General features: G+C 47.9%; 1 non-coding gene across 1 annotated transcript; it reads left to right on the top strand.

Annotated features, from left to right (window-relative positions):
* Positions 1–13,831: 13,831 nt before the first annotated feature.
* On the top strand, positions 13,832–13,918 carry TRNASTOP-UCA (transfer RNA opal suppressor (anticodon UCA)). Its single transcript has one exon. It is a non-coding gene; the product is annotated as a tRNA-Sec (tRNA).
* Positions 13,919–16,518: the final 2,600 nt, after the last annotated feature.

The following is a 16,518-nucleotide window of genomic DNA, read 5'->3' as shown; positions in this document are numbered from 1 at the left end:
GTACTGCAAAACTAAGTACTAAGTAAAGTACAGATAACAAAAGCTAGACGCTGGGTGGTTTATTAAATGATTTTCTGTAGGAAGTTTCAATTCATTTGAATGCACCCAATTTTTTTTTTTAAATGTGCAAAGGTTATATGTGAAAATGGCGCAATGCGCAGGGCTATCTGTGAAACTAACGCACATACAATATACCAGCTCTATGGATGCAGAGGGGTGTGGCCAGGGTGGGTGTGCACATTGTAGCTCATTATTTATGTTATTTATTAATATCCAATTATTTCTTACAATTTCATTGCAGATTTTGCTTGTTGTAAATATTGTACGGCGACGAAATGAGACCAATCAGTGGGTGTTTGGGCATCCAGATAAAAGTCCCATGGCAGCAAAAGGCCTCAAAAGGATTCTTTACAAATACGTTCCAGGAAATGTACCCAGAGATGTTAGCGTGGACACAGATACGTTATGTATAGATGGTACCTTAAAGGAGAGATGGCATCTCCATTGGTTTGTCCTAGGCACATACACAATATGCAACAATATCTTTGTTCCTTGTAGACACACGTTGTATTGATGAGTACCAGAGATAAGGGGGTCCGGCTCCCGGAGAACCGAGCTCACCTGATCCAAGGCCGGCTCGATGAGGGTTTAATCCTCTGTGACATTTTCTGGATCCAGAACAAGGCCAAACATCATCATTCTACGGATGATCGCGAGTTTTGTTTTTCATATACAGTATAAGTCCCAGTGATCGGCGCCATCTTCATCACAGCTAAGTGTTTCAGACATCGGGGGACATTTACTAAATATCCCCCATCACGTGTCCAGTGTTTGTGCCGCCCATTGGGTCGCTTAGCATTGTCACCCAGCTACCTTGGGGCAACCTTCTGGCCTAAAAACAACATTGTGAGGTGTGCAGAATAGACTGGAAATGAGTGGAGATGAATGTTATTGAGGTTAATATTTCTGTAGCTGCGGCCTAGAAGGGGCACGTGATTTTCAGGATCCTCCTGGCAAGTGTGATACAAAAGTGCACTGACACACTCACTGTTGTGATGTCACCCAATGGGTCTGATTTAGACCTGCTGCTGGCAAGGCTGCAATTTTTGTAGGTGGTACAAAACCATGCTGCACTGCAGGAAAGGCAGATGTAACAGGTGCAGAGAGTTTATTTGTGCACTGCAATATAGACTTCAGTGTGGACACACTTCACCCAAATGTAATCTCTCTGCATGTTACATCTACCCTACCTGCAGCATTTGACATTTGCTTGCCTTTCTGCAACATTCTCCCAACATTGGTGGCAGTGGAGGAGGGACACTTTTAGGGGCGTGGTCTCCCACCAAGGGGTGTGGCCTATGCCCGCGTTGCCCCTTGTCCCTCTCTTCAGTTAATAGCGCACAGCGTCTAGCTACAAATAGCAGGGGGGATTAACAACTGCCTTCCCCTCACCATGACACTGCCAGACCCAGATGGGGGGGGGGGGTCTGGCAAAAATTGGAGGGTATGGAGCATTGTATCAACCCATATAAGGTCGAAATGCATTGGGTCGACCACAGGAGGTCGACATGACTCGACACATGAAATAGGTTGACATGACTAAGGTCGACAGGGTTGGACGGTCGACACAAGCATTAGGTCGACAATGGCTAGGTCAAAATGAGTTTTTCATGTAATTTCTGTCCTGAATGTCGACATGGACACCGTCAAAGTGTACCGCACCCTCTCGCTTCTCCCTCCACGTCCTAGTGGATGCTATGTCGGCATATGTCAGCTCAAAAAAACCCTCATGTTGACCTTTTGACTGTCGACCTAGTTATTGTCGAACTTACATCCCTGTCGACCTTAGCTATGTCATGTGTTTTCCTAAGCCATGTCGACCTTTAGTGCATGTCGACGTAATATGTATCAACCTAACAAACGACAGCTGGGAGGTACCGTATGTTCTGAATAAGGCCCTGTACTACTTCCACCTTGACCTTGAGCAGCGGTCTATCTCCCTCTGTATTACGTACATACAGTAGGATACGGCTCGCACATAAGCAGACAGGAAATAACGACGGCAGCACCCACAATTAGTTACTTCAGAAAAACAAGCGTCTCTTTCAGGCGCCAATGAATAAATTTACATCCCAATCGCCGCGGTTGATGCCGACAGCCACGCTCTGAACTCGCAGATACAAATCTTTATTAATCAGAAAATAATTATAAGAGAGCACGAATTCCATTAGATGTAAAATTGATTGCGTCTGCTAATTTGTCAGGATAAGCCGGAGCCTGAGAAAGACGTTGGAGCTTAAACCTCGGCACACACTTCACAGTGATCGACGTTCTCCGCAGTCTGATGGGGAACAGACCCTCACTGCTCGGGACCAATACAATACACGAATCCCAGAACTATGACATTACAGCGGAGTTACCTGCGGCCTGGAAGCGTCATTTGAATTCATTCACTTTTTCATATAATTTTTTTGCTGGTTATGTATCAAAGGGTCAACAGCTTTAAGGTTGATAGAGTCTAGGTCGAACCAAAAAGTATGACACCGAAAAAAGGTAGACACAAGAAGAAGGTCTGTACATGAAAAGGTCTTCATGGGTGTTTTACGTTATTATGGTGTCAATTTTTACCATGTAGCGCATGGACCCCCTAATCAGTGTACCACATCCCCTCACAGGGCTTTCTTTGCCCAATACATCATGTATCGCAGTGGCTGCATGATATCAAATGCAGCCGCTGCGATCCGTCCCACTAACGGTGCAGACACTCCTCTTTCGAACAGATTGTGCCCCAATGCTACACGTCCCCACTAGAATTTAGACTGCGGTCATTTTTTTCCTGAATGTACAGATATGGCCTCATACATCGTGGCATAACGTGCGCTATGCAAATCGCGCACGAATCGCGCCTGCTCCTTGCGCAATAGTCCCGTTATAGATTGCGTTATAAATGCCCCGTAAAGTACATTACGTACTGTATGACATGCTCCGTATGATACTGTAGGTCCTCAAATAATGTTTTAAGTAGTCATCCAGCACTAGCAAAGGTTAGCATGGCTTCCATGTTCATACAATAGCAATCTGTATCAATAACATAAATAACCGTACGTAACTGCTGCTGTGAATAAAATACAAGCACTCTGTCCCTAAAGTAAGGACAAAATCTGTGGTGTGAAGTTGCGTGACTGCGTTTTGTAGAAGATACTGTACAGTACTGTAGATTTTTTTTCTTTTATAAAGGGAAGAACGTTGATTGGCCAGTTTCTCATACTCTCAATGTCAACTCCAATATCGCTGTATTCGGCACTGTAGTCTTAACGTGCAACATTAGTCACCCAGTGGTTAAACTATGTATTACATGGTGTGGTACATAACACAATCTACAACTCGCGACTCAGAGCCCTCAAAAGCGCGTTGTAAACCACGGTGTACTTGGCCACATCTGTAACTGCAGTTTAAGGCGTCACGCATGCGTAGAGGTAATAATAATAATAATAATAGCATTTTATGTACTTTTTCAAGGATCCCTGTACTACGATGCGAGTGGTTGTGTGTGCCCAATGTTTTTGTGGGCGCACCCATGAAACGCTGGGCGGACCACAGTGTCCTCCTCCTGCCTGTTACTCAATTTGCAAATCCCCCGGTAAGTGAAAAACTCGCCAAAGGGCGTTTGCTCCGGCGATTTGCACATGCGCATGAGGGACTTTGCGCATGCCGAGACCCCCACCATGGGAGCAGGGGACAAATTCGGACGTGAACAAAGGTCTGAATCGGCCCCAGAATGCTATTGCTGGGTCATATTCACATATTCTACCATAATGCAGTAGTGCGCGGTCATAGTGGTCCTGCTCACTAAACACATTGATGATTGCCAGTCATCGTTTTCCTATGACCACCCCTACAGCGTGCAAACAACTATCAACAGGACACAAATTGCAGCAAGCTGCACTATGCCCAGGACGCATATTCTAGATAGGCAGGAAGCTCTGCCGCAGGTATGGCGGACGCCACGACAGGCTGCTGCATTGTGGGTAACCAGCTCCAAGTACCAACAATACAGGGTCGGTTCATCTGGTGACACCACGTCAGGCACCGGCTGCAGGACAGGAACGGCGGCGATTACAATGCAGTCCTGGACTCCGGCATCTAAGTAATAGGTAAAGTCAGAGAAGGCCAAAGGCAAAATTGATAATCTCTATTATCCGCAACACTGATGTTGTCCACTTTATAAATGATTCAATAATAAAAACGTCTCTGGGCTTAATGCAGGCCATTGCTCAGGGATGTGAATCCGTAATCGCCAGCAGCCCAGCACTCAGCCCCACATGATCAGCCGCCCGGGCTGCGCTTTGTTTAAACAACCATCATTACTTCAGTCTGACACTGTCCCCAAGTTATTTTAGGCTTCTTTTTCCCTATCAGCTTATTGTTTGCAGCCCAGGAGATCGGTGGAAGGAGACCACATAGAACGAATGTAGATGTGACGCCACACACCCGCGGCGCTCATTTCACGTATGTGAGTGTTTTGGTGACATGATGTTTTATTAGACGTTGTCATTATTATTAATTCTAAATGATTTGTTTCAGGCACAAGTCCGAGGAGCGGGCACTTTACAAGAAGCAACCAAAATAATGGAAACGTCTATATAATGAAACAGAAGTACAGAACGCTGATAAAAAATTATGTCAGCTCTTCGGCATGGCTGTGCACATGAGCACGCGCTGGCATCACTGCCCATTGTAGGATGACTACCTGCCAGTTTTACTGCCCATTGCATAGTTACCCATCCCCCGCTTCCTTAGTAGTATTGCCCAAACAGTGCAGTAGACAGGAATATTCTGTTTGGGGGGATGGGGGTGGGGGTTTAAATGCATACCTCCAAACTTATAAAGTTTAACACAAAATAGGGGCAATAGCAGGTGGGTTTCCCAACTGCCCCCCCCCTCCCCCGGTAACCATAGAAAAGGGTCAATATGTCACTGTCTACACCTGAGTACGTGGACTCCAAATTTACTGTTCCCAGTCAGAGCACAAGATGGACTCCCATTACCATCCTCCCCTCCCTGTCCCATCCTGTCCCGTCCGCTTTATTGATCTCCAGGGCTTAGTAAATACCACCCGTTGGGGAACATTTATTTCACATGGAATGTTGCTGTGGGCAACCAATCAGATAGTATCTATGATCTTCTAGAAGGTGCTACTCCTTCTTAATTTAGCACCTTCTAGAAGATAATAGATATAATCTGATTGGTTGCCGTTAGCAACATTCCATGTTAAATAGAACTCACATCTAATACCCCGTTCTCACTGCAGGCAAATTCCCGGGTCTACCATGTCGACCTGGGAATTTACCTTTTAACGCGGGTTTTTCTGCAGTGTGAACGGGTCGCATAACTGGATCTCATACACGGGTAATACCCTTCTTTTTACCCGTGTTTCATATCCAGGTATGCAGGCACGGGTTGACCTGTTCACACTGCAGAAAAACCTTCACCCGGGAATTTGCCTTGCAGTGAGAATGGGGGTCCGTCCCTGCAGTCCGAAAAGCCGTGCATTTCTCACTGGCAGTGAGAACACGGTAATAGTAAATCCCCCCCTTTATCTCCTACACCTTAGTAACAGGACGCTCTATTACTACAGTGATTTTGCCAAATCACTTACTGTATTTCCCTCTGTTACTTTAAGTGCTCTCATAAATAGAAACATAGAATTTGACGGCAGATAAGAACCACTTGGCCTATCTAGTCTGCCCCTTTTTTTACCCTTCAGGTAAACTCAACCCTTTTTAATCCTTATTTCTTTGTAAGGATATCAATATGCCTATCCCAAGCATGTTTAAATTGTTCTACTGTACCACCTCTGATGGGAGGCGATTCCACGTATCCACTACCATAATCTGTTACTTTGCAGGAGATTATGGGGCTTATTCTGATTCACTCGGAAAGGCACAATCACTCTCTTATGGACAAAACCATGTGCACTGCAGGTGGGGCTGATGTAACATGTGCAGAGAGAATTAGAGCTGGGTGTTTTATTGTTTCTGTGCAGGGTAAATACTGGCTGCTTTATTTTTACACTACAATATAGATCTCAGTTTGAAGTACAAACCCCACCCAAATCTAAAGGTGGCCATACATCTACAGATCGATTGTCAGATTGGGCCGGTTGGATCAAACACTTGGTAGTATCTGAATGACAGTTTGGCAGTTTTCCAGCATTTCAAAGCAAATGGTCAACTGTCATTTGCTCTCATCCATAACCATGTTTTTGTTCCAACCAGACAGATCTGACAATCAATCTGTAGATGTATGGCCAGTTCAACTCTCTCTACACATGTTACATCAGCCCCACCTGCAGTGCACATGGTTTTGTCCATTAGAGAGTGATTGTGAATTTCCGAGTGAATCAGAATAACCCCCTATGTGTGGAGCAGACAGACAGCAATACTGTGACTGTACATTAACATGTGCTGATGTTCTCTGTCTGTGCGCAGCCATTGGCCAATCACAGCTGGGTCCTATCACGCCACCTGCATCTAAAACTGTTACACACAAACAAAACCAGGTTTATTTTTAGGCCACCAGACAAGTATTTGTTGTGTTCCACACGATTTATTTTTGTGACAAATCGATGCTTAAATATACTAATTACACAGAGTGCGCATCCGGCATAGTACAAAGGAAAGTAAATAAAGCGGAATGATCTTCATTCTCCATTAACCAAATATTAGTCTTCTTTTGTTATGCCCCTCATTATCCAATCCTGGGAATGTAATTGTTATTTCCATGGTAACTAAGTAGCCAGATCTGTCACTCAACCCCTGTGGAGAACGTTCCTGTGTAGAACAGTTTCACTTTCATGTGTATGACGTTCCACCCCCTTGACATCACCTCCCCCCGCCCAGCCAGGGCTACAGTACACGCCCACCATCCACCATTACTCCACAGCCACCATCCACCATTACTCCTGCACATCCCTACCCTCTGCCAGGACCCCCGCGAACCCCCCCTCCCGCGATTCGCGGGCCCCCCGCGACCCCCCTCCCGCGATTCGCGGGACCCCCGCGACCACCCCGGTATCCGGACTATTGTTAGACAGCACTTACATCGACACCATTAGTTCGACAGCTCAATAGGTCGACATGGTTTTAGGTCGACATACCATTAGGTCGACATGTCATTATGTCGACAGCTCATTAGGTCGACAGCTCATTAGCTCGACAGCTCATTAGGTCGACATGTTTTTAGGTCGACACTGCCATTAGGTCGACAGTGTCTATGTTGACAGCCAAAAGGTCGACATGGGTTTTTTCACTGTTTATTGAGCCGACATGTGCCGACAGGCGGTATTTCATGCCCTACTATCCACTAGGGTGTGGTGGGAGAATAAAATAGTGTGCCGAGCGCAGCGAGGCACCGTGCCCGAAGCATAGCGAGCGGCTGCTGGGATACACTTCAAATTGTGTCCATGTCGACTGTGTCGACATTTCGGCCAAAAAAACAGTGAAAAAACCCATGTCGACCTTTTGACTGTCGACATAGACTCTGTCGACCTAATGGCAGTGTCGACCTAAAAACATGTCGACCTAATGAGCTGTCGACCTAATGAGCTGTCGACCTAATGAGCTGTCGACATAATGACATGTCGACCTAATGGTATGTCGGCCTAAAACCAGGTCGACCTATTGAGCTGTCGAACTAATGGTGTCGATGTAATGGCTGTCGATGTAAGTGCTGTCTAATATCCGTCCCAGACCCGACCACCCCCTCCCGCGATTCGCTGGACCTCCGCGACCACCCCCTCCCGCGAAACGCGGGACCCCCGCGACCCTCCCGCAAATCGCGGGACCCCAGCGACCCCTCCCTCCCGCGAGCCCTCTCCCGCGATTCGCAGGACCCCTGCATCCTCCCCTCCCGCGATTCGCCGGACCCCTGCGACCCCCCCTCCCGGCATTAAAAGGGCCCCCCGCGACCCCCCCTCCCGCGATTCACGGCACCCCCCCCCCTACTGTGATTTGCGACCCCCCTCCCGCAATTCGCGCCGCCCCCTCCCGCGATTCACGGAACCCCCCGTAGCGCCCCCCTCCCGCGATTTGCGGGCCCCCTCGGCACTTCTCGCGATTTGCAACCGCCCCCTAATTCACACATTCGGGGACCCCACCTCCCGCGATTCATGCCCAGTGCTTAAAGTGGTCCAGGGGAGGTGGTGGAACTCACCTTTGCTGCCATTCGCGCCCCCCCAACAATATATGTCACAGCCAGGATGGGTGCTAGGGTGTTAGCGCCACCCTACAAGCTTTACATTTCTGGTCTATCATACACACACCCATGAATAGAATCATGTGGGGCACATAATGCCACCTCTAATTGAAATTATGGTGAAAAGTGGCAAACAAGCCCCAAAAAAGTAAGAACCATAACAATGCGCGCCGTAGGCGCGCTGAAAAATTTAGGGCATGGCTTTGTGGAACATGGGGATTATGCACACCGTAATAGCCATTACATACTGCACATCTACATTACACCGCCTACATAACACTGCACGTCCGAGTCTCCCACATCACGCTGCCCATCCCCATTCCCTACATCATGCTGCACATTCCTGTACCCTACATCACGCTGCACATCCCTGTACCCTACATCACACTGCAAGTCTATGTACTCTACATCTCACCGCCTACATAACACTGCATGTCCCTGTCACCTACAGTACATCACGCCACACATCTCCAACCCCATGCATCACGCAATACATCTCCATCCCCTAAATCACACTGCACAACCCCACACCATGCTGCAAGGTTCCGTTCCCTACATCATGCCGCATATCACATACCCTGCATCACACCCCAACATGACATCATTTGCAGAATAAGGACATCATATACAACATTGGCACATGTGTTAAAGTGACAGAATTATAAAACCAATGATGTCATGGCCAGCACAGGGCCCCTCACCTTGATCTTTTTCCTGCTCTCTCCGCTGCTTTGGCCTGCACTGATCTGGACATACTGCTGCTCCCCCAGGCCCCACATCATTGAGATAACAGCTGTGCAGTCAGTAGTACACAGTGTACACAGCCTCAGGCTCTGTGACCATTACCATTTTGTTGGTGAGTTAGTGTACTGTACACTAACTCACCAACAAAATGGTAATGGTCACAGAGCCTGAGGCTGGAGCAGGAGGTGGAGGAGAAGCAGACTGAGTGCGCACTGCGCAGTAAAATGGAAAATGGCGCCGAGGCCAGAGAAAAGGCCCGCCAACGCCACCCCCCCCCCCTCCCTAACTCAATCCCTCCGCGTCCCCCACCCACCTCCCCACAGAAGCCAAAAGCACAGACTTACTTGTTGGGGGGGTAATATAGTTGAACAACTTGTCCAACATGTATGATGTCTCCTGGCGGGGGCTACTAGTAGCGGAGGCAGCGTGTGGTAAGCGCTGGAACCGAGGCTACACAGCGTCCACTACGCTCGAGCTTGCAGCCGTGACAGCCTGCGCATAAGCGCAGGTCCCTCCTCTGTCCCCCCTTGGTGGCCAATCCGAACAGCAGGAGGGGGAGGCAGTCAGGTCAGTCCCCGCCCGGCGCTGTGTACCGCTCGGCGCTCATAGTCACAGCCGCCTGTCACTCAATAGAGTCTCTATTGTGACAGGCGGCTGTGACTGTGAGCGCCAAGCGGTGCACATAGACACAGTCACGGCAGCCGCAGCAGTAGCACTAGCACCCACATCGGCGTGTCCCGTCCCCGCGCATTGAGAGATCCATATGGATTCTCGGCAGGGCGGCAGCAGCAGCAGGCTGGGTGGGCGAAGGAGGCGGAACTGAGTTCCGGCTTCAATTTGAACTGCCGGAACTCAGTTCCGGTGCATTCCGGCCCACTTTAACCCCTGTTCATGCCCCCCTCCCGCAATTCACGGCACCCCCCACGACCCCCCCTCCCGCGATTCACGAAACCCCCCGTAGCGCCTCCCTCCCGCGATTTGCGGGCCCCCTCGGCACCTCTCACGATTTGCAACCGCCCCGTAATTCACACATTCGGGGACCCCCCCTCCCGCGATTCATGCCCCCCTCACGCAATTCACGGCACAACCCATACCCCCCTTCCTGCGATTCGGAACCCCCCACGACCCCCCCTCCCGCGATTCATGCCCCCTCCCGCGATTCACGGACCCCCGCACCACCCCCCTGCACCCACCCTCCCTTGATTCACGCCCCCCTCATGCAATTCACGGCAACCCCCCCACACCCCCCCTCCTGCGATTCGCAGCCCCCCACGACCCCCCCTCCTGCGATTCATGACCCCTCCCGTGATTCACGGACCCCCGCACCACCCCCCCTTGACTCACGGCACCCCACGCGCCCCTCCCGCAATTCACGGACCTCCGCAACCCCCCCTCCCGCAATTCACTAACCCCGACAACCCCCCTCCCGCAATTTGCGGACCCCCCTTCCCACGATTCAAGCCCCCCCGCGCCCCTGCCCACGATTTGCGGACCCCCGCCCCCTCCCGCTAACCGCGGATCCCCACACACCACCCCCCCTCCCGCAATTTGCAGACCCCCCAGACCCCCTTCCGGCAATTCCACCCCCCAGCGGACCACCGCGGCCCCCGCTCCCGCATTTCACGTACCCACGTGACAATGGGGGATCCTGTACCACCACAAGCAGGTACCGCCCCTAGGTGGGAAACCGGCCCTGGATGCCGCACTGCAGGTTTCCCCACTGCCCTCTGCACCAGCGCCACAACTTTTATCAATGTCTTGCCCACATACCACTATTATACAGCCTCCTGCTCTCATGCACGCTCACTCCCTCCCAGTGGGAGGAGACGCTCACCCACTACCGGGAGCTGCATACTGTCCCCCACCCTCCTCCAGTTCTAGGGATGCCCATCGACCATCAATGATTTTCAAATAATCGATGGTTTATGGCCGATGTTGAATACTTTTGCCATCAATGTGGGAGGACACTGCCCTGCCTCCTGTTCTCCTGCCCCGTAACTTCCGCCAGTGGAGACCCGCTCACCCTGTGTTGCCCACATTCCCCTATCATGCTTTACCGCCCAGCCTCCTGCTCTCATGCACCCTAACTCCCACCCAGTCAGAGGAGACACTGACTCCTGTATTTCTGTGCTGCCACGCTGGACCCTCACCCACTGGCAGAAGCTGCACAGTGTCCACCACCCTCTTTAGTCCCCCCGTATGCCCACACACCCCTATCACTACCCAGCTTCCTGCTCTCCTGAACCGTAACTTCCACCACTGGGTAATCGCTGACGCTGTGTTGCCCACATACCCCTATCATGCCTCATATCCCAGCCTCCTGCTCTCATGCACCCTAACTCCCACCCAGTAGGAGGAGACACTGACTCAGGGCCACCGTCCTGTACTCCTGTGCTGCCACGCTGGACCCTCACCCACTGCCAGAAGCTGCACAGGGCATCTTTCATACAATTCTAACCATATTTCTCACAATACAAATGTTCACAAATTAAGGGGCGTAGCCCCTTACGCCGGTGTGAAGAGCGCCCGTAGGGTGCGATGAATCACCTAGTAGACAATAAACACATACTGTATAAAAAAAACGTATTATTTACTTAAATAAATTCTGTGTGTTATTATGTATGAAAAAAACAAAATACAACAAAAATAATACTAAAAAACAAATGTCTAAGTGTCTTTATTTTTCATGTTTTCTAGAGCATTTACCCAATCACATTGTACAATCTTTATTTCTGTTTAATCTGAAAGGTGTTTAATGCAGTAACCATATGTAAGAAGTAGATTTATATTATTTCTCCCTGCAGAATGTGGATATGACCTGTGGGTCAGCCACACTGACCCACTTAATACAGCATTCTCTCCAATCGTACGCATTACCCACCACTTACATAAACTGCAACCCCCCCGCCCAATTATACACAGTATCCCCATTTATCCACAATTACACACATTGCACCACATTTATACACCTTGCCCTCTAAATACACACTGGCCCTTATCCTGGTTCACTAGCAAAGGCAAATACCTTCACAAATGGACAAACCCATGTGCACTGCAGGTGGGGCAGATGTAACTTGTGCAGATAGAATTAGATTTGGGTGAGTTATTTTGTTTCTGTGCAGGGTAAATACTGTCTGCTTTATTTTTACACTGCAATATAGATCTCACTTTGAATTAAAACCCCACCTAATTCTCTCTGCACGTTACATCTGCCTCCCCCCCCCCCTGCAGTGCACATGGTTTTGTTCATTTGAGAAGGAATTTTCCTTTTACGAGTGAACCAAAATAAGGGCCACTGTCCCCACTTATCTACATTACCCCTCACTTACACTCTTTTCCCCACATTATACACCCTGCCTTCCAGTTATACACATTGCCCCCCATAACGCACACTGACCCCCCTCACACTTATAAACTTTACATCCCACTTATACACACTGTCCCAAGTTATACACCTGCCCCCCATTATACAAACTGCCTCCCTAGGGATGGCCATCGACCATCGATGATTCTAAATCATCGATGGTTCATGGCCGATGTTGAATACTTTTGCCATCGATGGGGGAGAACCAAAGTTTTCCTTTTTTTTCAAAGTACCGGGACACGGAGCATAGCTCCGCAGCCGACACCCGCGAAGCCCCACAGGCCAATCAATCAAACACAATGGATGACCATTGATATGTAAATATATCTATGGTCAGCCATTGCATAGTTTAACACTATCGATGGCCAGTTGCAGAATTGGCATAGATGGAAACCATAGATGGCAATTGCAACGATGGTCATCCCTATGCCCCCCTATTAACATTACCACTCACTTACCAGTCCCCTAACTTTACACATTGCCCCCCCATAAACACTGCTCGCACTCTTATACACACTGCCCCATGTAATACACACTTACTTACACAAACTGCCCTCACTTACACACATTACCCCCCACTTATACACACTGTTATAAAACCTGTCCCCAATAATACACACTGCCCCACTTCTACACATTAGTATTTTGGGAACCAGGATTGGCCCTTGAGCCTGATGCTTGTTTTAGAAAATCCAAGGGACCCCTATTTATTTTGCCCTGTGATTTTATGAAACCAGGAGTGTTTCTTTGAGCCTGGGGCTGGTTGTGCTCAGGAGGGGGGACCCCACGCCATTTTTTTTACACAAAATCGTACATGTACGGAAATTCACACATTTTTATGACTGAAAATCTGACTTTTTTGCCGCAAATTCCCATCTCATTAAATAGTCATATTCCGGCCAAAAAATTGTAATTTTAAAAGTGCGATATGGTGCGATTTCGGAAAGTGCCGAAATATTGGATCCTATTAAATGTCACCCATAGTTTCTGCGAATGAAATCTCTGCTCCACATTCTGCACCGAACAATTACAGAAGGAAATACTGCATGAAAGAAACGATTATTAAGTGTTTGCTCTATAAGAATGGTATGTGATCATGTGGGGTCATGGGTCGTATAGATAAGAGAGGTAATAAGTAATTTCATTGTTGCTTTTACACAATAGTGTTTCTATGGAAACAGAACACAAATCAGTTGGAAAGGACATTAACTTCCTCTGACTCTGCACTTCGTGCCCAGAATGCAATAGTGCAAAATGCAAATGAGGAAACAGTCTCTTACTGCTCCCTTGGCTAAATATAAGAATTTATAACTTCATTGCCAAAGCAGGAAACAATATGTATGTGTACTATGCAATTATCACTGCAGGTTTACACAGGAAAAAACAAATAAATAAAAAACTATCTCCATAATTTAAACTACATTAAAAATACAGCCTATATATACAGATATTTCCTAATGTTTATTTGCCCAGATGATCCTCAGTGGTCTGGGGTGCAGGCTTCAAACCTGTAGCTGTCTAACGACAGAGTGGTTCAATTCCACCCTCTGGGCGAGTGCATGACTCAAAGAAGTGTATTTTACCAACTAGGGATGGCAATGGTTGCCATCGATGGCAAAAGTGCACCAGGCCATCGATGGTGTAGTATGCATTGCTTGACCATTGATACTTTTACATATCGATGGTCATCCATTTGCTTTGAAAGATTGGTCTGGGACAATCAAAAAATGGGGGCAGGGCTTCACGTGTGTTGGGGGCGGAGCTCCTTAATGAAAAAAAATAAAAACAAAAATATTCAGTTAAGCCTGACATCAATGGTGGGAAACCATGTTCTTCCCCATCGATGTCAAAACTATTTGACATCGGCCATAAACCATCGATGATTTCTAAACCATCGATGGCCATCCCATAATGTCACAAATACATTTTTTTTTCTCCTGGATAGTAGGGATGGCCATCGTTGCTATTGCCATCGATGGTTGCCATCGTTGGTGCTAATTTTGCAAGTGGCCATCGATGGTGCTAAACTATGCAATGGATGGCCATCAATATTTTTACCTATCGATGGTCATCCATTTTGTTTGACTGATTGGCCAATCATAGCACTAGGCTTAATGGGTGCCGGGGGCGGAGCTATGCTTGCAATGCTTCGGGCACAGTGCCTTGCTACGCTCAGCACACTATTTTATTCTCCCACCATGCCCTAGTGGATGGTAGGGCATGAAATACCGCCTGTCGGCACATGTCGGCTCAAAAAACATTGAAAGACCCCATGTTGACCTATTGACTGTCGACCTAACCCATGTTGACCTAATGCTTGTGTCAACCTAATGACCTATCGACCTAGACCTATGTCGACCTAGACACATGTTGGCCTTGACCCATGTTGACCTAAACCTGCTGCCTGTCGACCTAGTGGTGTCGACTCAATTCTTGTCGACCTAGTTGGTGTAGACCTAATGACCGTATACTGATAGGGATGGCCGTCGTTGCCTTCACCATCGATAGTTACCATCGATTGTAAGGATGACCACAGTTGCCTTTGCCATCAATGGTTGTCATCAATGACAAAAGTACAACTGACCAACGATATTATATTTCTACTTAGTGGATGACCATTGATGTTTATACATATCAATGGACATCCATTTTCTTTGATTGATTGGCCTGTGGGCCAATCAAAATATGGGGGTGGGGCTTTGTGGGTGTTGGAAGCGGAGCTAATCTGTGTCCCAGCTCCTTGGAGGAAAAGCAGAAACTAAACTATTTGTTTATGCTTGACATTGATGGTGGGAAACCATCTGGTTCTCCCCCATCGATAGCAATTCTATTCGACATTGCCCACAATAGATGGCCATCCCTACTTCTGGATAGGGATTTTGATATTGATTAGGGATGGCCATCACTGCAGTCACAATCGATGGTGATACTGCAACCAGTCATCAATAGTATTAACTATGTGAACTTAGGATGACCATCAATAGTTTTACCTATCGATGGTCATCCATTTTGTTTGACTGACTGGTCCGTGGGCCAATCATAATGTGGCTGCGTGGCTACGTGGGTGCTGGGGGTCATGGGACTTTGAAAAAAAAAACAGCAAATCGATTGATGAATGGAAACAATCTGGTTTTCCCACATTGATGCCAAAAGTATTTGATATCGACTATCAACCATTGATGATTTCAAATTATCGATGGTCAATGGCCATCCTATCGATGGCAATAGTGCAACTGGACATCGATAGTGTTAAACTATGCAATACATGGCCATCAATGTTTTAACCTATTGATGGTCATCCACTTTTTGACTGATTGGCCTGTGGGGGGGGGGGGGGAAATAAACTATTTATTTAAGCTTGACATCGATGGTGGAAAACCATCTGGTTCTCCAGATTGATGCCAAAACAGGGGAGGGGATGCAAGTAGTGTGAGGGAAATTCAATACAATTCAATTAAGAAGTCACGGATTTCTCCAAACTAGGTATGAGATGATAGTATACAGCATGGGTCCTCAAACTGCAGCCCTCCAGATGTTGTGAAACTACAAATCCCAGCATGCCTTGCCACAGTTTTGCTATAAAGGAGTGTTAAAACTGTGGCAAGGCATGCTGGGATTTGTAGTTTTACAACATCTGGAGGGCCACAGTTTGAGGACCCATGGTATACAGTATTACCATTCCTATGGTGATCCACTGATGGGTACTGGAACATCTACTTTGACATCTGGTGTGTTTCGGGATTGGCCTAGGTATCCCATATCACTTTACCAGTTCCTTGTGGTGCTCTATGGATTCAGGAGACATGTGGTGGATCACAGGTAGGTATGCAGGGTCCCAGTAGATCAACATATAAGCTCAACGCGTTTCCCCAGATAATATGAACTCCGCCTTCCTCACACTTGCTCCTACGGGCCATTTTCCACTTCCTCTGGGGCTCCAAAATGGAAGCGGATTGTTATGTACAAAGATCCCCTCAAAGGCAGCAAAGACATCCAGACATTCCAACGATGCTAAGAGCCTTCTTTGTGTGTAACGGTATCAGCAGAACTCTCATTGGCACTTGTCAAGGCTCTGCAGGGAACTCCAGGGAACTCCGTGTCCCGCTTCTTCCTCCTATCTCTGTGGAGGACCCTTAAATGGGACAAGTGGGGCA

This window comes from Crinia signifera, chromosome 5 (genome assembly GCF_055691185.1).
Source record: "Crinia signifera chromosome 5, ASM5569118v1, whole genome shotgun sequence".
NCBI classification, from domain to species: Eukaryota; Metazoa; Chordata; class Amphibia; order Anura; family Myobatrachidae; genus Crinia; species Crinia signifera.
Note: the sequence above shows the minus strand (reverse complement) of the source record. Positions and strands in the feature narration are given on the sequence as shown.